The sequence below is a fragment of the Schistocerca piceifrons genome, chromosome 6 (genome assembly GCF_021461385.2).
Source record: "Schistocerca piceifrons isolate TAMUIC-IGC-003096 chromosome 6, iqSchPice1.1, whole genome shotgun sequence".
Lineage (NCBI taxonomy): Eukaryota > Metazoa > Arthropoda > Insecta > Orthoptera > Acrididae > Schistocerca > Schistocerca piceifrons.
The window spans coordinates 51,406,602-51,429,424 of NC_060143.1; positions in this window are offsets into that span (position 1 = coordinate 51,406,602).

The following is a 22,823-nucleotide window of genomic DNA, read 5'->3' on the forward strand; positions in this document are numbered from 1 at the left end:
CGAAAAATTAGACTAATGGAGCATTATTAGTATTATCTCTATTTTCATTCGCTCTCCCTCTCTTTCTCTCCTTTATGTATGTACAGTTTTTAATATAATATTCCATTACTTGAAATCAGCCAAATAGAATCTTTGGTGGAGTCCTTCGTCTTGGTAATCAGCGGCTGGCTTGCTGTAAGAGATCTTTACATTTATTATTACTGTTAAACACTGCAGTCACTCGGGAGAATCAATCGTTTGGACAATTTGTTCCTTTTACGAAAGATTGCGAATTCCAGATGTTTACGAAGCCTTTTTGGACGATTTAACACAGACTCAGTGATTGCAGGCTCTCTTCGACACAGCTGAAACTTCCCCACTAATCACAGGGCCAACGTGATCATCAAATGATTCAGAAAAAACTCATTCGTTCATTCACTCCAGAACAAAAGAGTCACAAACCTTATTTATGGAGGAAATTGTGTATTAAATCCATCTCCATTACATGTCCAGAACTCCGTTGATTGCACGCCTTAATTGTTTTCCTTTTACAGTCTCTTTCTCTTCAAACAAACCGCTAGCGGCACAAATATTAATTGGCTCGCTTTAGCGAGAAGAAAAGCAGAATATGTATCTCTCAGAAACACCTGAATCCCTCAACAGATACTCCAGAAGCTAACCTAGTTACCACTCTCTAACAACCATGGAGATTGCATATATGCATCTCTGTTATTTCAAAGAATAAACGCACTAGAAAATACTTTGGCGTCGACGAGCTGTCACCGCATATATTACGAGCAAATCAGATCAGACAACTTTTCAAAGTGAATGAATGTGGATGGTTTGATTGAAAATGATTAATTGGTGCGCGGTAGAGGGTATTTGCTGTGGGGACATTACAACTGGACCAGGGATTTTGGCCTATGCCATTACAGATAGTCATTCCTCCGTATAACTCCTCAGGTTTTATGTGGTCCAACATTACTTCTTTTCCTGTCCAACTACTTCTTCTTGGTTGGTTACCTTGTTTCATTTTCCATCATTCATCGACTTTTTGTCGAAATGATGTGAAACTAGTCATTATAGGGGTTATGTACACATACAATTTTAACACTAATGAACACATTACTTATCAGTCCCACTCATGCAGTTAAACATAAAATAAGTTTTTCCTACACAGACTGCCTCTTTTAAAATAAAAATTAGTTTTTAGAATAGCGAGAGCTACCCAGAATTAACAATAATTAGAAAAAAATTATAGCTTGATTTGCTACCAGTCAGACGTTTTATGTTATCGAAAAAATGATAAGAAAATTTTGTTGACGCATATCTAACACCAGTAACAGATTATTTGGTGGGACGTAAAGATATATCGTGGTGTTGTCGGTATCATCATTGTGAAGCTACAGTTAAAATGCCTGACTTTTGCTACCTGTCAGAAATTTTTTATTATTGACCAAATCGTAAGAAATTTTTGTTGATGCACATTTAAGGTCTTTTTGAGCCATTGACATCTTTCATAATGGGTAATAAGTGTGTTTGCCGATGTGGTTTAATTGTGTTTGCTGTGAAAGTGCAGTTGAAATGCGTAACTTCTTGTAGGAGGTGACAGAAGAACACCTCAAATTATTGTTGCTACTAGCTGTTTTGCAATTAGATTTTCTTCCTAGGTGTTTAGTTACAGCATAGTACCGATCAATATCCATTTCCTCAATTATTTGTTGGACGCATTTCAACATTAGTCTTTCCCTACAGTGTTACCCTCTATAGCTCCCTCTAGTACCATCCCGTGATGTTTCAACACATACATTATCAGATTCTAACTTCTTATACTCAGTGTTTTCCTCATATTTCTTCGCTCGCCTATTATGTGAAGAGCTTCCTCATTGGCGAAGAGTTCTCGGGCTTCCAGCCGGGTGGCGGTGTCTTTAAACTGCCTGCATACTCTGAAAGGAACCTGATTGGTATACCATCTGGAGCGGAAGACTTGCGTTTCTTAAGTGATTTGAGTTGTTTCGCAACACCTAAGATATCTACTTTTATCTGCGACGTTTCGACGAGTGACATACTCATCATCTTCTGGCGAAGTGCCGAGACTTTGCGGATGCCGGTCTCTTTATACCTGTGGTGTGCCCCCCACCACCTGGCCGTGGGAGGCTGGGTCCAGAGGAGCCGGCGGGCGGGGTGGAGGGGGAAGCGGGTGCGCCGTTCGTGTCTCCGTCAGAGCATTCTGATCGCGTCTCGTGAGCTGGACGGTTCTTGTTGCGTTCCTGGCGTATTGCGGCTAATGCTGGATTCCAGGCCGCGCTCAGTTGATAGCCTCCGTCCCTGTTCACAAGATTCTCGTGGACCCGTATTTCTATTGATTTTTTAATGACGCTATCCCAATAGCTCCCGGCTCGGCACAGCACCGTGGTGTTTTCGAAATCAAAGGTGTGGTTTTCTTTGATGCTATGTTCAGCTATAGCAGATTTCTCTATGTGTCCAAGTCGAACATGCCTGATGTGTTCCTCGCACTTTTAGAGATGCAGCGCTGCGTTTGACCAATGTACCGCTCATCACATTCGCAGGCAATGTTGTATATACCAGGTGTGTTTAGTTTGAGTGGGTCTTTAGCTGAGCCCAGCAGCTCTTTCGTCTTCGGCGGTGGTCGGAAGACGGTATTTATGTTTGATTTTCTTAATAGCCTCCCGATTTTGGCTGATGTGGGCCCCAAATATGGAAGAAAGGCGAGTCTCTTGTTAACTTCCTCTTCCTCTTCCTGAAATTTGTCAGCCTGTCTCCTCTTGAAGGCCCTGCCAATCTGTGTTTCACTGTACCCGTTTTTCCGAAATACCTCTCTTAGGTGGTGAAATTCGTCTGAGAGGCTTTCTTTGTCACAAATGACGTGCGCCCTATGTACCAAGGTGGTCAGTACTGACTGGCGTTGCGCTCCAGATGGTGTACCTATCAGGTTCCTTTCAGAGTATGCAGGCAGTTTGAAGACACCGCCACCCGGCTGGATGCCCGAGAACTCTTCGCCAGCTGTATACGCCGAGAAAGCATACATACACATTAACTTCCTCATTTGTTATCAGTTCATCGAATTTTAAACATAATTCTACAACACCACATCTCAAATAATTTGGTTCTGTTGTTTTGGGTTTTCCCACTTCCACATTATTCTGTGGTCGATAGCGATGCCGGGGAAATACTGCACGACACAGGATATTTGTTCAGCATAATGTTTTAAATTATTATTGTACACTTCGCTGCAAAGTACAAGATTCGTGCTTCATATTTCTCCGTCAGTACGTAACTATTTTTCATTCAGTTTAAATTACCATTCGATCTATTGATTTCATCGTGCAGTGTCTGCCACTGACTGTGGAGACGATGCTAGTGTGTGGAAATGTTAACTTCTCACCTTTAGTTTTCTTAACCAGTAGTGTTTCGACTCATTTAATGCCGTCTTCTATAACACACGATCTAGTATTAAACTTGTGGTTTTTATATACCAATGTATGTTTTTAGAGAAAGATACACTTCATGTACAGATTTTTATTGATTTGCAGATAGTGGCATTTATCATTACTTTTACAAATGATTGATAATATGACATTACGACACAAAATGTTTACGGGTTTATCCGAACATACACGACGTTTACACTCATAATACTTGTGCCTATGGTCGTTTCACGTAACACCCGCCTGACAACCATGAGCACTTCGATGCTCATGTCGCGGCAGGTAGCAGCTAATGCCTGCCAGGAGAGTACAACCTTTCTGGCGTTGTTCACTAGCAACGCTGTTAAAAGCTGTCGAGTGACCTACGAGCCAGGATCACCTCACCGACTTTACGTATTATTCTGTTTTCACACACACACAGCATCTATTTCTCGATGCCATTTCTAACGCTGTTCTAATTTGTCTCTTTCGTCTGATTTACGCACACACGTTTTCTTGCTCATTCTCCTTAGCAGTCCTTTGTCTGGTATATTTTGTGACCGTTTGTATAAGTTCTTCTATGCTGTAACATTTGAATTATTTACTATACCTATGCTCAAGATTCCTTATGGTATATGTTTCACTTGAACACTAGATTGCCTGATGAACGTGCACTTTCTAAAGAAATTTTTTTTTGCTGTATCCACCCTTTAATCTTACCTTATAGAGACATTTGCCGTTTTCTGCTTGTCATTTAAATTATACTTCACTGTCGTCTTTTCAGCTTTCGTTATCCAGAAATTCGAAGTTCAATATGCAGTCGACTTCAATCGGTATGTCACGCAAGTCACATGTACTTTGAACCCAAATGGCTCTGTCATTATAACCTGCATTCTCTGCAGTTTTAAGCCTCTATCCACATTTTTAATCATTGCTTCATCTACACTGTGTTAAGCGGGAACGTAAATATCATCAACCAAATGTGCATCGTGTGTTACACTTTACATGTCCACCTCTTTTTTGGTCTTCCTAAACGCCTTTGGCCTACAGGTCGGTACTTAGTAGCTTACTTCGGTAGATGCTGATTCAAGGGAACCATTTTTGAAAGTACCCTTGACGCAGTTTGTCGTGTAATGGTGACTGTTTTAAGTTACAATCTTTAACGTAATTCTAGCCGTTTCGATGCAATGATAAATTTTATGAAAACCTTCGATTTTTCTTATTTCTGTGGTTCAAATTATACTCCTGTCGTCGGCCTTCGGATCCAGCCTTCCCTGGTAAGCAGAAGATTCAATAGCCACTGGCTGCTAGAATTTGAAATGGGTTTTATGATTAAAGGTTTTCCGGCTTATGATGATTTTTAAATGCTATTGGCTATGCAGCTGGTGCCATTTGTTTGACAGCTCCTGGCTGAATACCAAAGAACATTTCAAAATCGCACCATGCCGAGAAAGCCTAAAATCATACGTAGCATACCTCTTCGGGAAATAGATTCACGTCTTCTGGCCTTCTGTCTGCTGCAATGCCGAGAGAACCAACTGTCCCATCTTTTCCAGGTTCATTCACCAGATCAGATTTCCACAGCCCATCAGATCAGCAGACGAGCTTTACTGCTCCTGCTCAAGGAAAGGAGCCGGTACACATGATACTGTCCCAACGAGACCACTAGAAAACCATTCTTGCTTCACCTACAGACATCGGGACTCTCCCATGGATCGTAGGAGTGGACAGACGCAGTCGGCTTGACTCATGACATCAGAGCAAGGCAGTCGGCGACATGTAGACAAAACGCAAAATAGGAACGCTTTGACACTGAGCCGTGCACGGCTGGTGGTGGTGGTGGTGATGGTGTGTTGGGGCTTATGGGCGCTCAACATCGAGGTCATCAGCGCCCTGACACACATTAAAAGGAACGAATGTGGACAGACCTAATAAAACTGAAGCACACACTCAAAGAAAGCAGGAAAACAAGGAAAATGCTAATAAGAAAGTAAAACCTAAGGAAAGGGGAAACATAGCAACAAGAATGTCACAGGAAATTGTTATTGGCTGGCCACTTACATAAAATATGGGCGAGCTTGTCACACAGTGAGCAAATTAAAATCCTCTCCCTAAAATCTTTGTAAAAGCATTTGACAGGGCACAGAACTTTAAAACTTTAACCACATTCGTCCGAGTGTTGCCTGAAAGAGATGGCAGGTCCGCTGGCAAGTCAGCCGCGACCCGCTGGTCAGAAAATAAAACGCAATCCAATAAAACGTAGCGCACAGTGACCTGGACGTCCTTAGCACCACAAATTGGAGGGTACTCTCGCCGGAGCAGGAAGCCGTGCGTCATAAGGCTGTGGCCTATTCGAAGCCGAGTGAGGAGAACCTCGTCCCGTCAATGGGGCTGAAAGGAAGTACACCACACACGCGTTGTGGGCTTTACTATACGGAGCTTATTGTCAGTCACTTCCAGCCACTCATCCTCCCACCGGCGCATGACCCGTGAGCTCAACAGGGAGGTGAGTGCGTGCAAGGAGATAGCACACCGAGATACTTGTGGGGCGAGACACGACTCCTTGGCTGCGAGATCTGCCCTTTCATTCCCAGAAATGCCAACATGCCCCGGAAGCCAGCAAAAAGCTACAACCTTCCCCAGTCGCTGTAGTCGGAGGAGGGCATCCTTGATGGTCTGGACAATTTTGTCTGCCGGATACAAACGTTGCAATGAGTGATGGGCACTGAGTGAATCGGAACAGACAAGAAATTTAGGAGAGGAAGAATGTCTCATGTGCTCCAGTGCCCGCAAGATCGCAAACAATTCTGGATCAAAGACAGTAAATGTCTGAGGCAGTCGGACCTTGTGGACACGATATGGAAAAACAACTGAGCAACCAACAGAATCCCCTTGTTTCGACCCATCCGTAAAAACAGCTACGTAGTCGTGGTGCTCAGATAAAATGGCAGAAAATGCTGCATTGAAAACGGTGGCAGGAGTGCAATCTCTCTTGTACCGCAATAAATCTAAAGTCACTCCGGGCCTGTTCAGTAACCAGGGTGGCAGGCGGTTAAAACCTTGGATTTGAGGTTGTACAGACTCCACACCGAGGGACTCTAGTACACGTTGCACACGGATCCCAAACGGCAACGCAGCCCGGGGACGGCGGGGAAAAAGGCGGTCCAGAGGTGGATGGGCAACAAGATGGTGAGCAGGCGATCTGGGAGCTGCAAGAAACTTACAACCCTGGCGCACCAGCAGGAGCTGCCGCCGGATGGTAAGTGGCGGTTCGCCAGACTCAGCACAGAGGCTGGGTACGGGACTGGTCTGATAAGCACCTGGCGTTTATCTCTTGTATTGTTCGCATATTCTATTACGGTACTGCCACCTCGTTTTCTTATTCCATTTACTGGCGTCACTAACTTCCTGCCTTACTTGCCCGTGAGCAGCAGCAGCACGTATCGATAAGTTCACTGTCGCACCATCTCTGGAGCGACCGATAGTAACAACGGGTAGTCGTGAGTCTCGCAGTCAGTTCGGGACGGACAAGCAGTGCAGTCGGGACGCAGCAACAGTGAAGACAGGGGACGGAGCACCAGCGAGGAGCCGACAGCTAGTGCTCGACGACCGCTGGCGACACACATAAACTGTCCGACGTAAGGAGATTGGAGCGAGACGATCGTTGGTTGGTCGTTGGGTTGGTCGTCTCATCGGGCGACGTATATGTGGTCCTTTCACAGTTTCCGAGCCTGGGCAGTCGGTCAGTTGGTGTGGAGCAGCGAGGAATTCTCCGCCGGACGTAGTTTTCGCTGGGGCCGCTAGTAGTCTCTACACGGTGTCTGAGTGTGTGGGGCTCTTCCCATTGCTACTAGGTCCGTGGCTCACCGACCCTGGACACGAAAGCCGAGTTTTGATTTAATCTACCAGCAAGTCAAGACTGTTCACATTGTATCGTTTGGACTTCGTCGTCGGCTGTTGGGATATTCCCGCGAACAACAACGTGGTTTTCAAGTTGGAAATTTCTAGCCAACCTCCGGTGGAGTTTCACTGTGTTTGGTTATTTGAATTCTGCCTTGTGGCCGTTACCGTTCCGGTTACCTGCCATGGCCATTGACGTAAATTTCAGGCAGTGTAGTTTCCTCATCGTGTTGTTGCTGTCCAGCACGGTATGTAGATTGATAGCTCCATGTATGATTGGTTGAGGGTGCCATTATCTTCTAGGTTGATCCTTTGAACTCCCTGTTGTGACCCGGTCGGGTGAAGTGAAAGTTAGCATGTCGGTGGGTCTGTAGACTGTCGGTCGGTTGGGTTGTCGTTGCAATGTGAATGGTTGGCCCGACTGTCTCTCTCGCCTAAGCGAGAGTTTGAGTTTGAATTCCAGGCCAACCCTCGGTGCTTTTGAGCGCCCTTGGGTGTACTGCCTTTCCTTGTTGGTTCATATTGTTTGTACTTGTATGACTTCTAGCCGATTTCTAGATTAAGGTTGTTTTGCCCTTAAGGCAAAAGGTCGTTTGGGCCTTCAGCCTAATTTGAGAACTGTTTTACGTAAAGTCTTTGGCATTTTTAAAATTAATGTTATTTAGCTTTGAATGTTGGGCTTTCAGCCGATTTTGAATTCAAATTGTTTGCCCTAAAAATCTCAGATTCTTTGGGCTTTCAGCTTAAATAAATAAGTGTTGCACGTTAAGGTTTGCCTTTTAAATTTATGACTATGTTTGCGGTTTTTAAATTAAAGTGGCTTTCAGCCGGTAATGAAGTCCCAAAGATTAAAGCTGTGTGTTTAAAAAAATTGGGGGGCTCTTGAAATGTTTGATCAAATAATAAAGTTGTATGTTGGAGATAAACTGACAGCCCCTTAGTTTGGCCCCTTTCTACAATTTAGACTACCCGTCCTGTCCTGCGGGTTAAGCGTCTCAGACAGCAAGCAATTGCAACAGCTCCATTTCAGCGAAGCAACCTGTCCAAATACATATTTTCAGCTTGCATGCACACCCGGTTGCAGTCGGTTGGGCATTCATGTAGTTGGGCACAGTTGAGCTAAAGGACTGTTCTGTCGGTAGTCTAGCAGGTGGGCCGCGACGTACAGTATCGCACTGCGCTGGCTTCGCACCGTCCTGCAGGAGTGTCAGGAAGCTCGTGCAAGTGCAAAATACACGCCGTAAGACTGTCTGGCGGGTAGCCAACCTACCTGTGCTTTCCCAGGAGCGCGAAGAGGGGCGTGCAAGGGCGATCATGCCCTACGTGGCGGCGTTGGAACAGCGTAAGTAGAGTAGGCTGACAAACAACGACCCGCAGTTGAGTCAGGAACTTTTAAGTCAAATACCAGGACAGCAATTAGTAGAGCTTATGGAGTCCCAATTGAGTAGTTTTGGGAAGGAATTACCGTTAGCACTGAAACCTAGACAAATCTTGATCAGAAGTTGGGGATGGAGACCATTTTCAATTTAGTTATAGTATGTTATTCCCGGCAGAAGATACGAAAGCTTAGTATATGTTTGAGGGACAGTAAAGATCCTGGTTAATCTATGCTCCTCCGAAAATCGCAGAAACAAAAATTAATATTGTACTGCACGGAAATGATTGGAAGGTGAGGGTGTTCTGAGCTATAGCTAGTGGGGGAGGTGGAGTTGCTTCCCGACCCAACAACTCGTAAGCTACCCTGCTCAAAAATAGTGAATTTAAGTCGTTGTCTACTTCAGTTGCTATAGCAACTAAGAGAAAGAGTGTTGCGATTAATTTCGTGATAAATTAGCTGGTATTAAATATGTTGGAAATGGAAGATAATTGAGAGCTGATGTTTCTATCGTTTCGGATTGCGTGAAGTCTATGTTTCCATAGGAGGTTTTGAAAAATCTTTGCAGAGGAAACAAGCCGATTTGGAACAAGTGAGAATGATGCATGCCTTTCAGTGCCCGACAATCCAAGAAAGAGCTAAAGTATTTACCGAATTTTTACGTAAGGAACAGAATCGTACTTTCTTCAAGCTCTGTGTGGTTACATAGGTTTAAAAACAGATATGTCATTCGCCAATGTGAGCAAAACGTATCAAGAGACACAGATGCTCTTGATGTTTTGAATACAAGGTTTTAAGATTGCAGCTCAGCCTACAGTAAGGACCATGCGATGCTGATGAAACAGGTGTTAATTTTAAAACGTTACCTAACGGATTCTTGGCTTCCTTAAAGTAACGTCTCCCTCGGGACACAAAGCGAAGAAAGATACGGAAGCGGTTTTCTGGTATCAAACGCTTGCGGCACACATGGATTACAACCAGCATGTATCAGAAAGTTGAAAAGCTCCGAACATTGAAATATTTTCCCGAAATACATTACCAGGTTTTTGTAGAACCCAAAAAGCTTTTTGGATGTCTTGTGACCTCTAAGCTGAATATTTTAGCGATCAGGCTCAAATGGCTCTGAGCACTATGGGACTTAACATCTGAGGTCATCAGTCCTCCAGAACTTAGAGCTACTTAAACCTAACTAACCTGAGGATATCAGACACATCCATGCCCAAGGCAGGATTCGGACCTGCGACCGTAGCGTCCGCGCTGTTCCAGACTATAGCGCCTAGAACCGCTCGGCCATAACGGCCGGCCTTAGCGATCAGCTGAGCCGGAAGTTATAAAGCTTTTAACAAAGAAAGGTGTAAAATCGAACTTAACAATCTAATTTAGCCACTGAATCACAACGTAGTTCTGAGAACCACCTTGAAAGACAGTGACGTGCGAAAGAAAAACATGATCAAGGCAGTAGATGTGAAACACGTAGTTCAGTGATAAACTGAAAACAGAAACTCTTCAAAGGTGCTGGAGAAAACTGTATGTGGGGCTTGAAGGAGTCAACTTGGAAAACTTCGAAAACTTGACAGAAGTGGTAAAGAGAACTCTCGGATACGTGCAAAGAGGAACACTGTGCTTTCGCGGACCATTCACAAGAAACCGGAAACCAAGACATTGTAGAAACAGTTTTTCTGCTTCAAACACTTTCAAAAATACATACCGTAAAGACAAAAGAATCTACTGCAGTGTTTATTAGACTTTCGTCGTTTAACAGAACAAAATGTTATTGGAAATGGCTTCTCCTCCTTTAGTTCGGTTAACCGAGGTTTTAATCTATTTATTTAAGCTCGCACAGACGCAGTGTTGCTGTCAGCAGATTCAAGTGCAAAGCTAGATGATAATACACAGGACAGTCATAAAATCAACAACACAGATTACGTAACTATGTTCGTCGCAAACAGTGCTGCGGAAGTCATCGGTGAGAAATCAATGATGGCTATCGAGATAGAAGCCACATAGCTCAGATTTCATCTTACGTAACAGGGCAGAGGAAAACACGTGGCGCCGTTAATAGAGGTCAGAGCGCAGGCATTGCGCCTCAGCGATAATGGAGTGAAAGGACAATGAGCGCGAGGAGAGAGGCCAGACCGAAACCTGAGAGCTGCAGGCGGAGTGAGAAAATGAAGACAAAAGCGGAGGACGGTGTCAGGAGGGGGGGGGAGGGGGGGAGGGGCAGGACGCGTGCGGCCAGCCAGGCCCGGCCGGCGCTGCGAGGACAGCGGCGCTCGCCAAAAGGACTAAACAAGGGCCAGGTGCGCCATTGTGACGAGGGCCACACCGCGCCCGCCGCACTGAGACCGGACCCGCTTTGTTATTCTTCGCGTTAATTAAGTCTGCAGCCGGACTCGGCCGAGCCTCGCTGAGGCAGAGGTGCGCGCCTCCCTGCCTCCTTCCCGCCCCTACTCACTCTGCTGCCGCCCACAGTGCGGTCTCGTCCGGTCCGTTTTGAGAGTCGCCAAATCTTCACTCATAGCTAGATCTACTTCGAGCGAGATTAAGTTACAGGGCTTTCACATTTCAAGACGAATCACGAGTGCAGTTGTTCATGTTGATCAGAAGTAAATGGTACCGAAAGTACCCTGCGAAACGCACCATTAGGTGGCTTGCGGAGTATGATGTAGATGTGGATGTAGATGAAATGCTATAAATGTACAGAGTGATCAAAAAGTCAGTATAAATTTGAAAACTGAATAAATCACGGAATAATGTGGATAGAGAGGTACAAATTGACAGACGTGATTGGAATGACATGGGGTTTTATTAGAACCAAAAAAATACAAAAGTTCAAAAAATGTCCGACAAATGGCGCTTCATCTGACCAGAATAGCAAAGAAGATGTTCTTTACACGAAATGCTCAATATATCCACCATCATTCCTCAACAATAGCTGTAGTCGAGGGACGATGTTGTGAACAGCACTGTAAAGCATGTCGGGAGTTATGGTGAGGCATTGGCGTCGGATGTTGTCTTTCGCCATCCCTAGAGATGTCGGTCGATCACGATACACTTCCGACCTCAGGTAACCCCAAAGCCAATAATCGCACGGACTGAGATCTGGGAACCTGGGAGGCCAAGCATGACGAAAGTGGCGGCTGAGCTCACGATCCATTCCAAGCATGTGTACCAATTTTTACCTTTCTATCTACATTATTCCGTGATTTATTAAGTTTTAAAATTTATACTAACTTTTTTGATCACCCGGTAGTTTTGGGGATGAAATGTTCCAGATTTAACTGCATATCCAGCGTAAGACGAGTATAACTTCAGATATTTCTGTTGATGACTGTGCACATCATTCTGAACAACATTACACGAGTGTTTATTTCATTTCCAGACTAATAATTGTAGCTATTACGAGCAATATGGTTTTAGGTTTGTTAATATCTTCAAGAAACTGTGCCACAGTTAATGTTTATTCTATCCTGGGCAGCAGGTCAGGTATTAAAATGTAGACACAAGTACTCAATACGACTAGTCTATATTGTCAAGCGTTGTCTACTTCAGAAAACATCAGATAGTAACATATTTGAGGGTACTGAGAAAGACCGTTAGACGCAGAGGCAAACAACTAAACACTGATGTTGGTACATATTAAGCGTGTCCTGAAATTTGCACAAAATAAAAAAAATCGAGGTACGTTTCTCCAGTATCTCCGTCCGATCTCCGCCCGACAGGTAGAGTCGCCGTTCGGCGGGGGAGACCCGAAGGCCTTATTTTGTGACAGTGTACGGTCGCAATAGTGTTGCCAGCAACATTGCTGCAACCCGTCAATGCCCAGGCCATAACCGTCTCATTTCTTGTCTGTACATGTTTGCCTTTCACTCTCAGCCTCTATTCTTCTTCCCCACCCAACAATGCTATGTTCAGTGCCATGGAAGTTTGACGCAAAATACACTACTTTATTGTCCCTTCATTAAAATACTGTTAGGTCTAAAGATGACACTCTGTGATTTGATTCCCCACGCTTTAGACATTTTTCTTTACGTAAATTCGCTGGCAAACCTTTCCTGTTTGTTCTAATTGTTCCACAGGCAAATGTATTTACGGATTTAATTTCTCCAAAAGTGGAATAGAAGTAAAAAAATTGTCAAAGTACAATTTTCTGTACTGATCCCAATACGGTTTAGACAATTTCAGTACTACTCTCTCCCCTAAACCGTACCCTTCAAAGTCCTTCTCCAGTGTCTTATTTCTACCTTGATGCACTTCGAAATTGAGTGTGTATCCTTTTTGATCACAAATTGCCCATAGTTTATAGCCTCTTTTGATTGGTTTTAATGGATTATATTGCCTTATGCTACTTCTTCCCTTAAAGACAATCATTGATTCATCAATACTGAGTTCTCTAGTGCCCGTATATATGGACATAAATTGCTTATTCAAAGCAGTCAGAATCGGGCGTATTTTATACGATTTATCAGTGTTTCTTTCCGGAATTTTTGTGTTATAATTAAGATATAAATTACTCAAAATAAAATCAAACATGTCCTACTCAGGCATCGCCTTACAATAGAAATACTAAGGTCATCACATGCAGATCAGTAGTGTTTCCACGACGGCAGCTTGTAGTAACCCATAAATAAATTAATTCCCATAAAAGCAAACAGCTTATGTTCTTTCAAATTTAAAATTTTTCCCTTCTGTGTTGCGTAAAGATTGCTCTGGAAAATTGTCTTCTACATTTTGCTTCAAAATGAAAATAGAAATATTAGTAGCTGTGTGGAAATCCCGAAATAATTCTTCCATAGGCCCTGCAAAACGAATAAGTGAATGGAAATAGTATTGCAGTTGTCACCGACGGAACAGGATTCTAGATTAATTCGAGATTTGAAAAAGAAAAAATTGACTAATGTTGAATAAGAATTTATGATAATCTAAGAGTAAGAAGATACCTTCACTATATCTGTATTAGCAGTTCCTTGTTTCAATGTGTTTGTCTCGCCACATTCTGTCTGTCCGATATTCACATTGAGATGAAGGTGTAAACGGCAAATAACTCTCTGAGGCATTTTTATCCGAACAAGTGGAGTTCGTTTCACAATTTGCCTCTTGCAAATTGCACGAAAAAGCTTTGTCAAAATTATTAACATTTTCGTCATCATCTTCGATGTCAGTGTCCTCTACAATATCAGAGGGAATGTCCTCATACAAAACTGCTTCAATCTCTGCATCACTCAAACGTCGAAAGTAGCCACCAGTTTTACGATTGTTGTCCATCTGTGTGAGAAAAAGTGGAAAGAACAACTAGTGAGAGGCAACGCATTGTTGCTACAATAAAGTGTTCGCGCAATCTGACGGTACTAATAAGTCCGCTTAATATTTGACAATTTATCTCATTCACATGTAACGCAATGCTTCGAACTATCATAAAAAAACAAAGAAGGTACGTACTTACAATGGGAAACTCAACGGAAGTTTCAATAAATTGCGCACAAATTCAGGCAACACCATGGAAACAAGCACATATAATCTTCCGCTTTCACAGCAGCGCGCGAAAAACAAATTTCAAGCTCTGACCGCCAGAGAGGTCTATGTATTGCACAATGACATCTATGAAACAGTAGAGTACAGCTACTGCTACGTACCGACAGGCTCTCAGACCACGAAACTGCACCACAAGAAAATAATGAGAGTCAAAACTTACTGGTACTTTTAAGTACCGTCAGGCAATTTTCGATTAGTTTACTGAATCGATACAATTCGTATAGTAAATCTGAATTTCATTTTCGCTACTACATCGTGTGATTAACAACACTGTTACGTCAGAAATGGTTACGTATTAAATGGTTCGAGTGCCTGTTCGTTGGTGTACAAATCACTTACAAAGAAATAGTTCAAATGGCTCCGAGCACTATGGGACTTAACTTTTAAGGTCATCAGTGCCCTAGAACTTAGAACTACTTAAACCTATCTAACCCAAGGACATCACACACATACATGCCCGAGGCAGGATTCGAACCTGTGACCGTAGCGGTCGCGCGGTTCCAGCCTGAAGCGCTCCAAATCACTTACATAAAAGTACTTCAAATTTCCAATGAAGCAGACTCCTGCCGAGATTGCTTGTACTTGTCTCTAGGAAAAAGAGAGAAGGAAGATTATGGGTAAACCTTCAATCGATAACGATTTCACTAGAGAAGAAGAAAAGGATCGGTATTCACTGACGGGAAAGGAATTCGGCTGTGTCCTGTCAAAGAAACCATGGTGCCATTTAACTGGATCGATTAAGCAAACTCACGGAAAGCTATATCTGGATGACAAGATGCTGATTTGGACTGTTCCTCCTCCCAAAAGCGATGTCGAGTGTGCTAGTCACTGCACCACGTCGCTCTGTTTGAATTTGTCTTTGGGAAACGTTGCACTTACGTCTACATTTGACTTTCCAGCAGTCCATGTGGTATAGAGGTAAACAGGTCTGAGGTAAAGCTGCTAGCAATGATCTATATCCTCAGAAAAAGTGTGAAACATTCCACTGTACAAACCATGTATGAACATGAGAATGGACACCATAGTTCACAGATACGTAATATGGCTGCCAATTAAGCAAAGTCATTCGACAAAATTCATGCAACAAACCAGAAGGAAAATACCTACATTTATTTCCAACAGGATGGAGCGACTGCCCATACAGCCGGTCGAACCTCGGAGCACATTTACACAATCTTCACGCCTGACAGTTGTTAGCAGAAATCAGTCTGGTCGCGGCTCTAGCTGACCATCCATGTTACTTGATCTGGCAGTGTGCGATTACTTTGTGTAGGGAGCCCTCATAACTACTGTGTATCGTAACAACCGTCATTGTCTTCAAAAACTGCAGTAGACAATTTCGGATGAGACTGCAGCAATTCTAGACATCCAGCTGTGATCCGTCTTATGAAAATTGCTGACCGGGACCCAAAACTGCCAAGAGAAGAATGGTGGTCCCTTTCAACATCTACTGTGTGAGGTAAATACTGCATTTCCTTTCCTCTGCTGTATCTCTTTGCGCGCTGGAACTCTGTTGGCCGGGCTATTTTTATTTGCCTTTCGTCCACCTAGAAAAAGTGCTCTTCAATGTAAGATTGTGAAAGACATACGATATTCCGAGAAAAATAGGTGTACACCGGAAGGGTAGTCAGGTAATAGAGATATGGACTGCACGACCTGTCTGTAGAAGAAGCAATAACGGCGTAAGAGATGAAAATGAAAGGTGAAAGGACTGCAATGATAAGCTTCACTGATGATATTGATTTCCTCAGTAACAAAAATTAAGAATTAAAAGACATTCTTAGTGTAAGGAACATAGAACAATGACTTAGAGTGAACTGAAGAAATTCGAACCTATAGAGGAGTATCAGAAATGAAGTTAGCGACAAATGTCAAAATTGGGGACTACGAAGCAAACTACGTGAAGGCATTGTACTACTTTGGATGCAAAATAACTTCTGAAGGAAGAAGGAAGATGAATTTAAAATTTACGTTAGGACAGGCGAAAAGGGCATTCCACCCAAAAGGAGCCTAGTAGTACCAAACATCGGCCTTAATGTGGGGACGAAATTTCTGAGAATGTATCGGAACTGTATAATGAATCTCTGAAGATTCAGCTTTTCGAATTTAATTTGTCGGTATGTGTGTCCGCCGGCCGCAGTGGCCGAGCGATTCTAGGCGCTTCAGTCTGGAACCGCGCGACTGCTACGGTCGCAGGTTCGAATCCTGCCTCGGGCATGGATGTGTGTGCGATGTCCTTAGGTTTAAGTAGTTCTAAGTCTAGGGGACTGATGACCTCCGATGTTAAGTCCCATAGTGCTCAGTGCCATTTGAACCATTTGTAAAGGTGCGTGAACACGCCACAGGGTAACAGCTGTTTCCAGCATACAATTTTCGAGGTCCATTAACTTATACGAAAAGAAAGGACCGAGGGTTCGATTTCAGTTCCAGTAAAATTTTTCACAAGATGCGGCATTTTTGTTCAGGAACTTAGGTGTTCACGTACACATAGACATTCGGTAACTTCATAACTAAACACGCAGTTCTTCTACGGATCTTATATGTTTGCTTTGTGAATCCTGCCCCTCTGTCAATACTAAAGAATAACTCAGAGGGATTTCCGGAGGCGTAGCATTATTGCTTCTACAAGAAGATTGCTCTCTTAAAATTCCTGTCTGCTGCATAGAACACAATCAACGTTATATGTTTAGAAAGGGACCAAGCTTGTCTCACCACTTACCGAGCGCAGGATCCAAACAACAGAAATAATATACCTGTAGATCTATTAATGTAGAACCTATTAACAATTATGAACTTCTTAAAATATTATCGATGTATGCCCATATCAAAAGGGGTGTAAAAATTAAGTGAAAGATGAAGTTTCGAAACAGTTCTAAATGATGAAAATTTCTAAAGTGGACAAAGCCTATTTACAACAGTTTAAATAAAACATTTGAAATGGGAAATTGGGAACCTAATTAATTTGTGAAGACGATCAAATGAAAAGATGAAAATAAAATAATCTCTAAAACGCTTTTACTTTAGTATAATAGACACTAACAGTCGTCTTTAAACCTGATCTGCCGACAAACCATTTCGGAAAAAGAAATAATTTGTATGTGTTGCTTAAGTTGTCTGTTATGTTTACTATTGCTGTTTCCGTACCTATTCCTGTGACGCGTTAGAAGAAAAATACTAAAGGGGAATCTTAATTATACGCAGATTACTCTGACTAAATTAAAAGGGTCGCAGTAACAGTCTCTTTCCATTATTCTGTACAAAGTGCTGTCTCACCCTGTGGCAGAATGTGAAATAACGGAGTGTTAGCAAATCACGAGAAAAGGCTTTGCTTACTTCTCCTGAGTTTCAAGCATCTGTTTTTTCTTTTATCACATAGTTGCACCAAAAATGATATTCTTTCTTTTATTTTGTCGAAAGTCTTTGCTTAATTGGCATCAATATTACCTATCTGTGAACTATGGTGTCCATTCTCACGTTCATACATGCTTTGTACAGTGGAATGTTTCACATTTTTTTATGAGGATACAGATTATTGCTAGCAGCTTTACCTCAGACCTGTTTACCTCTATACCACATGGACTGCTGAAAAGTCAAATGTAGACGTAAGTGCAACGTTTCCCAAAGACAAATTCAAACTGAGCGAGGTGGCGCAGTGACTAGCACACTCGACACGCTTTTGGGAGGAGGAACAGTCCAAATCAGCTTCTTGTCATCCAGATATAGCTTTCCGTGATTTTGCTGAATCGCTTCAGGCAAATGGCACCATGGTTTCTTTGACAGGACACAGCCGAATTCCTTTCCCATCAGTGAATATTTCCGATCCTTTTCTTCTTCTCTTATGACCTCTTTATCGATGGAGGGCTTACCCCTAACATTTCTTCACTCTTTTTCCTAGAGACAAGCACATACAATCTCGGCAAGAGTCTGCTTCATTGGAAATTTGAAGTAGTGTTATGTAAGTGATTTTTAGATCATACGAATAGGCACTCGAACCATTTAATGCGTAGGCGTTTCTAGCGTAACAGTGTTGTTAATAGTGTTGTTAATTACACAATGTCGTAGCGAAAATTAAATCCAGAGTTACTATACGAAGTGTATCGATTCAGTGAAATAATACGATAATTCTGAATATTAGGTGAAGAGCACAGAGCTTATAAATTCATTTCAACAGTAAGCTTCAGCTGTGTTACTCAACTGTTTTTCACTGTGAACCCACATGTGTAGACGAGGTCTCCAGCCACGGCTTAGCTATGCCGCTCGACTCTGGTGTAAGCAGAATCCTGGGGGCGGATGAAATTTTTGCTGCCAGTATTTGGCCGGCAGGGAAAGAAGCGGTGACTTAACGTTTCTGATAATCCTAGTTAGCACCAGTGTCCTGAATTAAATTCAAGACCCCTTCGTAGTGTCTCATGAAGTGAGAGCGCAAGACGTGGTTGACGGTGATCCGTCCGTCCGATGTGTACTTTAATCTCAGGGGCTCCCTTCCTGCCATTACAGTGGAACACGCTGTGTACTAGCAGCAGATTTCACCCTCTCGTTCTCTCACCATCATCATATAGCATAAACATAACATTACTCTACATACGTATCCACTAACATACAATCCACAAAAACATATGACAGAACTCTCACGTAACCCCAAGAAAATAGGCTATTGCTAGGGGAGGAAAATCACCCTTCCCGAAAGGCGGCTGGTCGCACCCTATGGATTTCCCAGTCAAGAATACAACACGACATTTTCATTTACATTTGTAATATGATTAAGGAATGTGTCAGATATGGGAAACTTGTCTTACGAATGACTTAATGTATGTACAGGTTTCTGAAGCAGAAGGTAAGAAAAAGTACAACAATGTCGTTCATTACTCTCTCTCTCTCTCTCTCTGTCTCTCTCTCTCTCTCTCTCTCTCTCTCGCGCGCTGTATTAACTGAAAAGCTTGTAACATCAGCTGCTTGTGATGATTTGGTGATGTCTCACACTGTTGATTGGACAACATTGTTTTCATTGAATGTCTAGATACCCTGTTACACAGAAATCGTATGGGAATGAATCTTCAATAGCAGAATGGATCAACGACGCTCACAGTAGTTATTCAAGAATTGACATACATGGTGGCTTCGGTGGAGGGCCACTTCGTAGCGAAAATGGTGGCAGTGCGCACGTAGCCAAAAATGATGTTGCATTTTCAGAGCATTTGCACGAATCATCCTCAGTACTAAAATGAACATCTGCACTGTATCATACTCTAGCCCCATGGAGTATCAGGTGCTTACTATGCTACCCTCAAGGTCATTAAAGTTAATCTCTCCACACGGACTCTTCATCCTCCGAAGTTGTTCCCCCGAGAATGATGAAATTCCGTTATAATTCTCCCAAGGAGGAAATGTTCTTGACAGTACACAAAATAATAATCCTCTCTCTCAATCGCCACGATTAAATTCAGCGTTCCTTATTAGCACAGCAACTGATTATTGTATGCACTATTTTTCATGAAGTATGTATGACAGACTCGAAACAGTATTACAATGTCCTCGGTACCAGTTTATATGTAGAATAACGCACTGTTTTTAATGTTATGTTCTGTCACATTATGGAACCAGTTTCTTAACCGCAGCCCACTGGCATATAAAAATTCTATATTCAATTAATATTTTATGCTCCACTGAGGACTTACAAATTTTTATCATATTGTCTTGAATTGAGATATATATGAATAACAACGTAAGTTCTTGAGTCAGAATATGCAGTGTGAGTCACCAACTATTGCCACCGAGAGTACCTCCGAAAGTACGATGGGAGCTGAAAAGTTTGTGTTGAGGTGGCAATACTAAGTGACTCACCTTATGAACTAACTTTTTCACTCATTGTATATTTTTAAATTTATGTAGGCGATGTGATGGCTGTTGTAATCTCGATGTCAATACTTCTACCAATGTGCAATGCTTTTATGTTTTGGTAAATAAAAAGTATTGGTATATGGTATGCTAAGTCGGACTCGGTCCTCCCACTTCAACAGCCCAGTGCCGTGTTATCAATTACATTTAGGCTAAAACAGTCCTGCCTACCACCAGCCCTTAGATTTTCATAAGTGTCACTTATGCTAGGCAACTACAAAGTATACCAGTCTAAGGAACGGTGGTCAACCACGTTTGTAGTAAGAATTGAGTGGCAGTGCTATTGAGGTGCAAGGAAAAATCTTACACCAGTGCTTGTAATCAATTACAGCACTAACTACGGGTATGAAGAAGCTGTGGAAGTGCGCTTTAACACAATGTCATCTGTTTTCTTCTCACACTTAATGTGGCAAAATCGTAAATATATTTCCCGGCGTTTTCACTAGAATTCATAAGGCGTGTAAAATTTTGACCGGTTAAACTGCTCTCGCGTTTATAGCGGTGTGACACCAAAAAAGTAAATCTCAACAAGAATTAAAAATAGAATAAAGTCTTGCACAATCAGCGGACAATCATAAATCCTGGCAATAAGTTCCCACATGAGAGTGCAAAAAGTCGCCATAGAGCGACTTAATAGCAGTTGGCACCCACCTCTTGCTATACATCCAAGCAAGGCGAACAGAACAAAAGCAATTTCGTACTGCGACGCTGGGACCTCTGACGCAGGCCACACTCCGTGCAAACACCTCACATCAACACAGATAAAACTGACCCAGTTCCGCGGCGGTAGGTGATGCACATGATCCAATTCACGAAGTACGAAGTTAGTTCCTGGAGACTGTTGTCCAAATGTTTCCACAAAATTTCTCTATGCAGATGGTGAACAACTGACAAAATGATGAGTCAACGAGCTAGCATAGCAGCAACGCTAGTACAAGATCCAACGGCACACCATTCACAATTTCGCCGACAAGAGTGTGCGGACAGGATGGCCGCTGACTAAGGCAACGATGGGAACTAAAGCAATTAATAGCAGATTTAGGCTACAACACAAGCCAATGCATCTCACTGTAAATGAACGGTGCCCATGAAGTAAGCAGGCAACCTAGTTTTGGTCCAACGAATCCGCACACTACTAAAATACAACTCTTTCAAACTAATAACTCTGACGAGTCATGCAGAATTCATATTTGAAGACGCTGCAGATCAACGATGTGGCCACGGACTACAACCAGTAACTCTTTTCCCTATTATGCTCGAGCAACACCACGATACTTCTATGATAAAAAAAAGGATGTATTGGGCATCCGACCGGCTGTTCTCCACTTCCACTGCTCACCGCATGTCGCCAGAGAGGACGCCAACGCTACACTCTACCGTCTGGTTGAAGGATTTGTGCCCGCCGAAGTCCGGCATCAGCAAGCAGACGCGCGAATTCAATTCGCCGGATCGATGGACTTCCGGCACGGTACATGCAATTATGTGCAAAACAGGATGCTTCACTATTATGGCGAAAGAGGCGAGTGTAGGATAATGACATAGTACGACGGAGTACATGATACCATTTGAAGCTAAAAACATTACAAAAAGCGTTTACGTCTCCTTATCGACACCTGTTCACGTTCAAAAGTCCCGCCCATCTTCCGAATGGATTTACATCCAACCACAATGCGTTTCCGGAGTTCATTGATATTTTCAACAGGGCTGATATGTAACAAAGCGTTTAATTGTCCTCACACAAAAAACCTCAATGGATTTCAAAATGGGGGACGTGTAAAGCCATGGCATTGACGAGGCTCCACCGATACACAACTATTTATGAGTAGTTAGGTATATACAGAGTGGTCCATTGATAGTGACCGGACTAAATATTCCACGAAATAAGCATCTAAGAAAAAACTACAAAGAACGAAACACGTCTAGCTTGAATGGGTAAACCAGATGGCGCTATGGTTTGCCCGCTAGATGGCGCTGCCATAGGTCAAACGGATATCAACTGCGTTATTTTAAAATAGGAACCCACATAAAGAAACATCAATGTTTTAGTGGGACCACTTTTTTCGCTTTGTGATAGATGGCTCTGTAACAGTCACAAACGTATAAGTACGTGGTATCACGTAACATTCCGCCAGTGCGGACGGTATTTGCTTCTTGATACAATACCCATGTTAAAATAGACCGTTTACCAATTGCGGGAAAGGTCGATATCGTGTTGATGTACAGCTATTGTGATCAAAATGCCCAACGGGCGTGTGCTATGTATGTTGATCGTTATCCTGGACGTCATCATCCAAGTGTCCGGACCGTTCTACGGATAGTTACGTTACTTAAGGAAACAGGAAGTGTTCAGCCACATGTGAAATGTCAACCACGACCTGCAACAAACGATGATGCCCAAGTAGGTGATTTAGCTGCTGTTGCGGCTAATTCGCACTTCAGTAGCAGACAAATAGCACGAGAATCGGGAATCTCAAAAACGTTGGTGTTCAGAATGCTACATCAACATCCATTGCACCCGTACCATATTTCTATGCAAAAGGAATTGCATGGCGACACCTTTGAACGTTCCGCCACGAATTCCTTTCCTGTGCTAACCTCTTCATCTCAGAGTAGCACTTGCAACCTACTTCTTCAATTATTTGCTTGACGTATTCCAATCTCTGTCCTCCTCTACAGTTTTTGCCCTCTACGGCTCCCTCTAGTACCATGGAAGT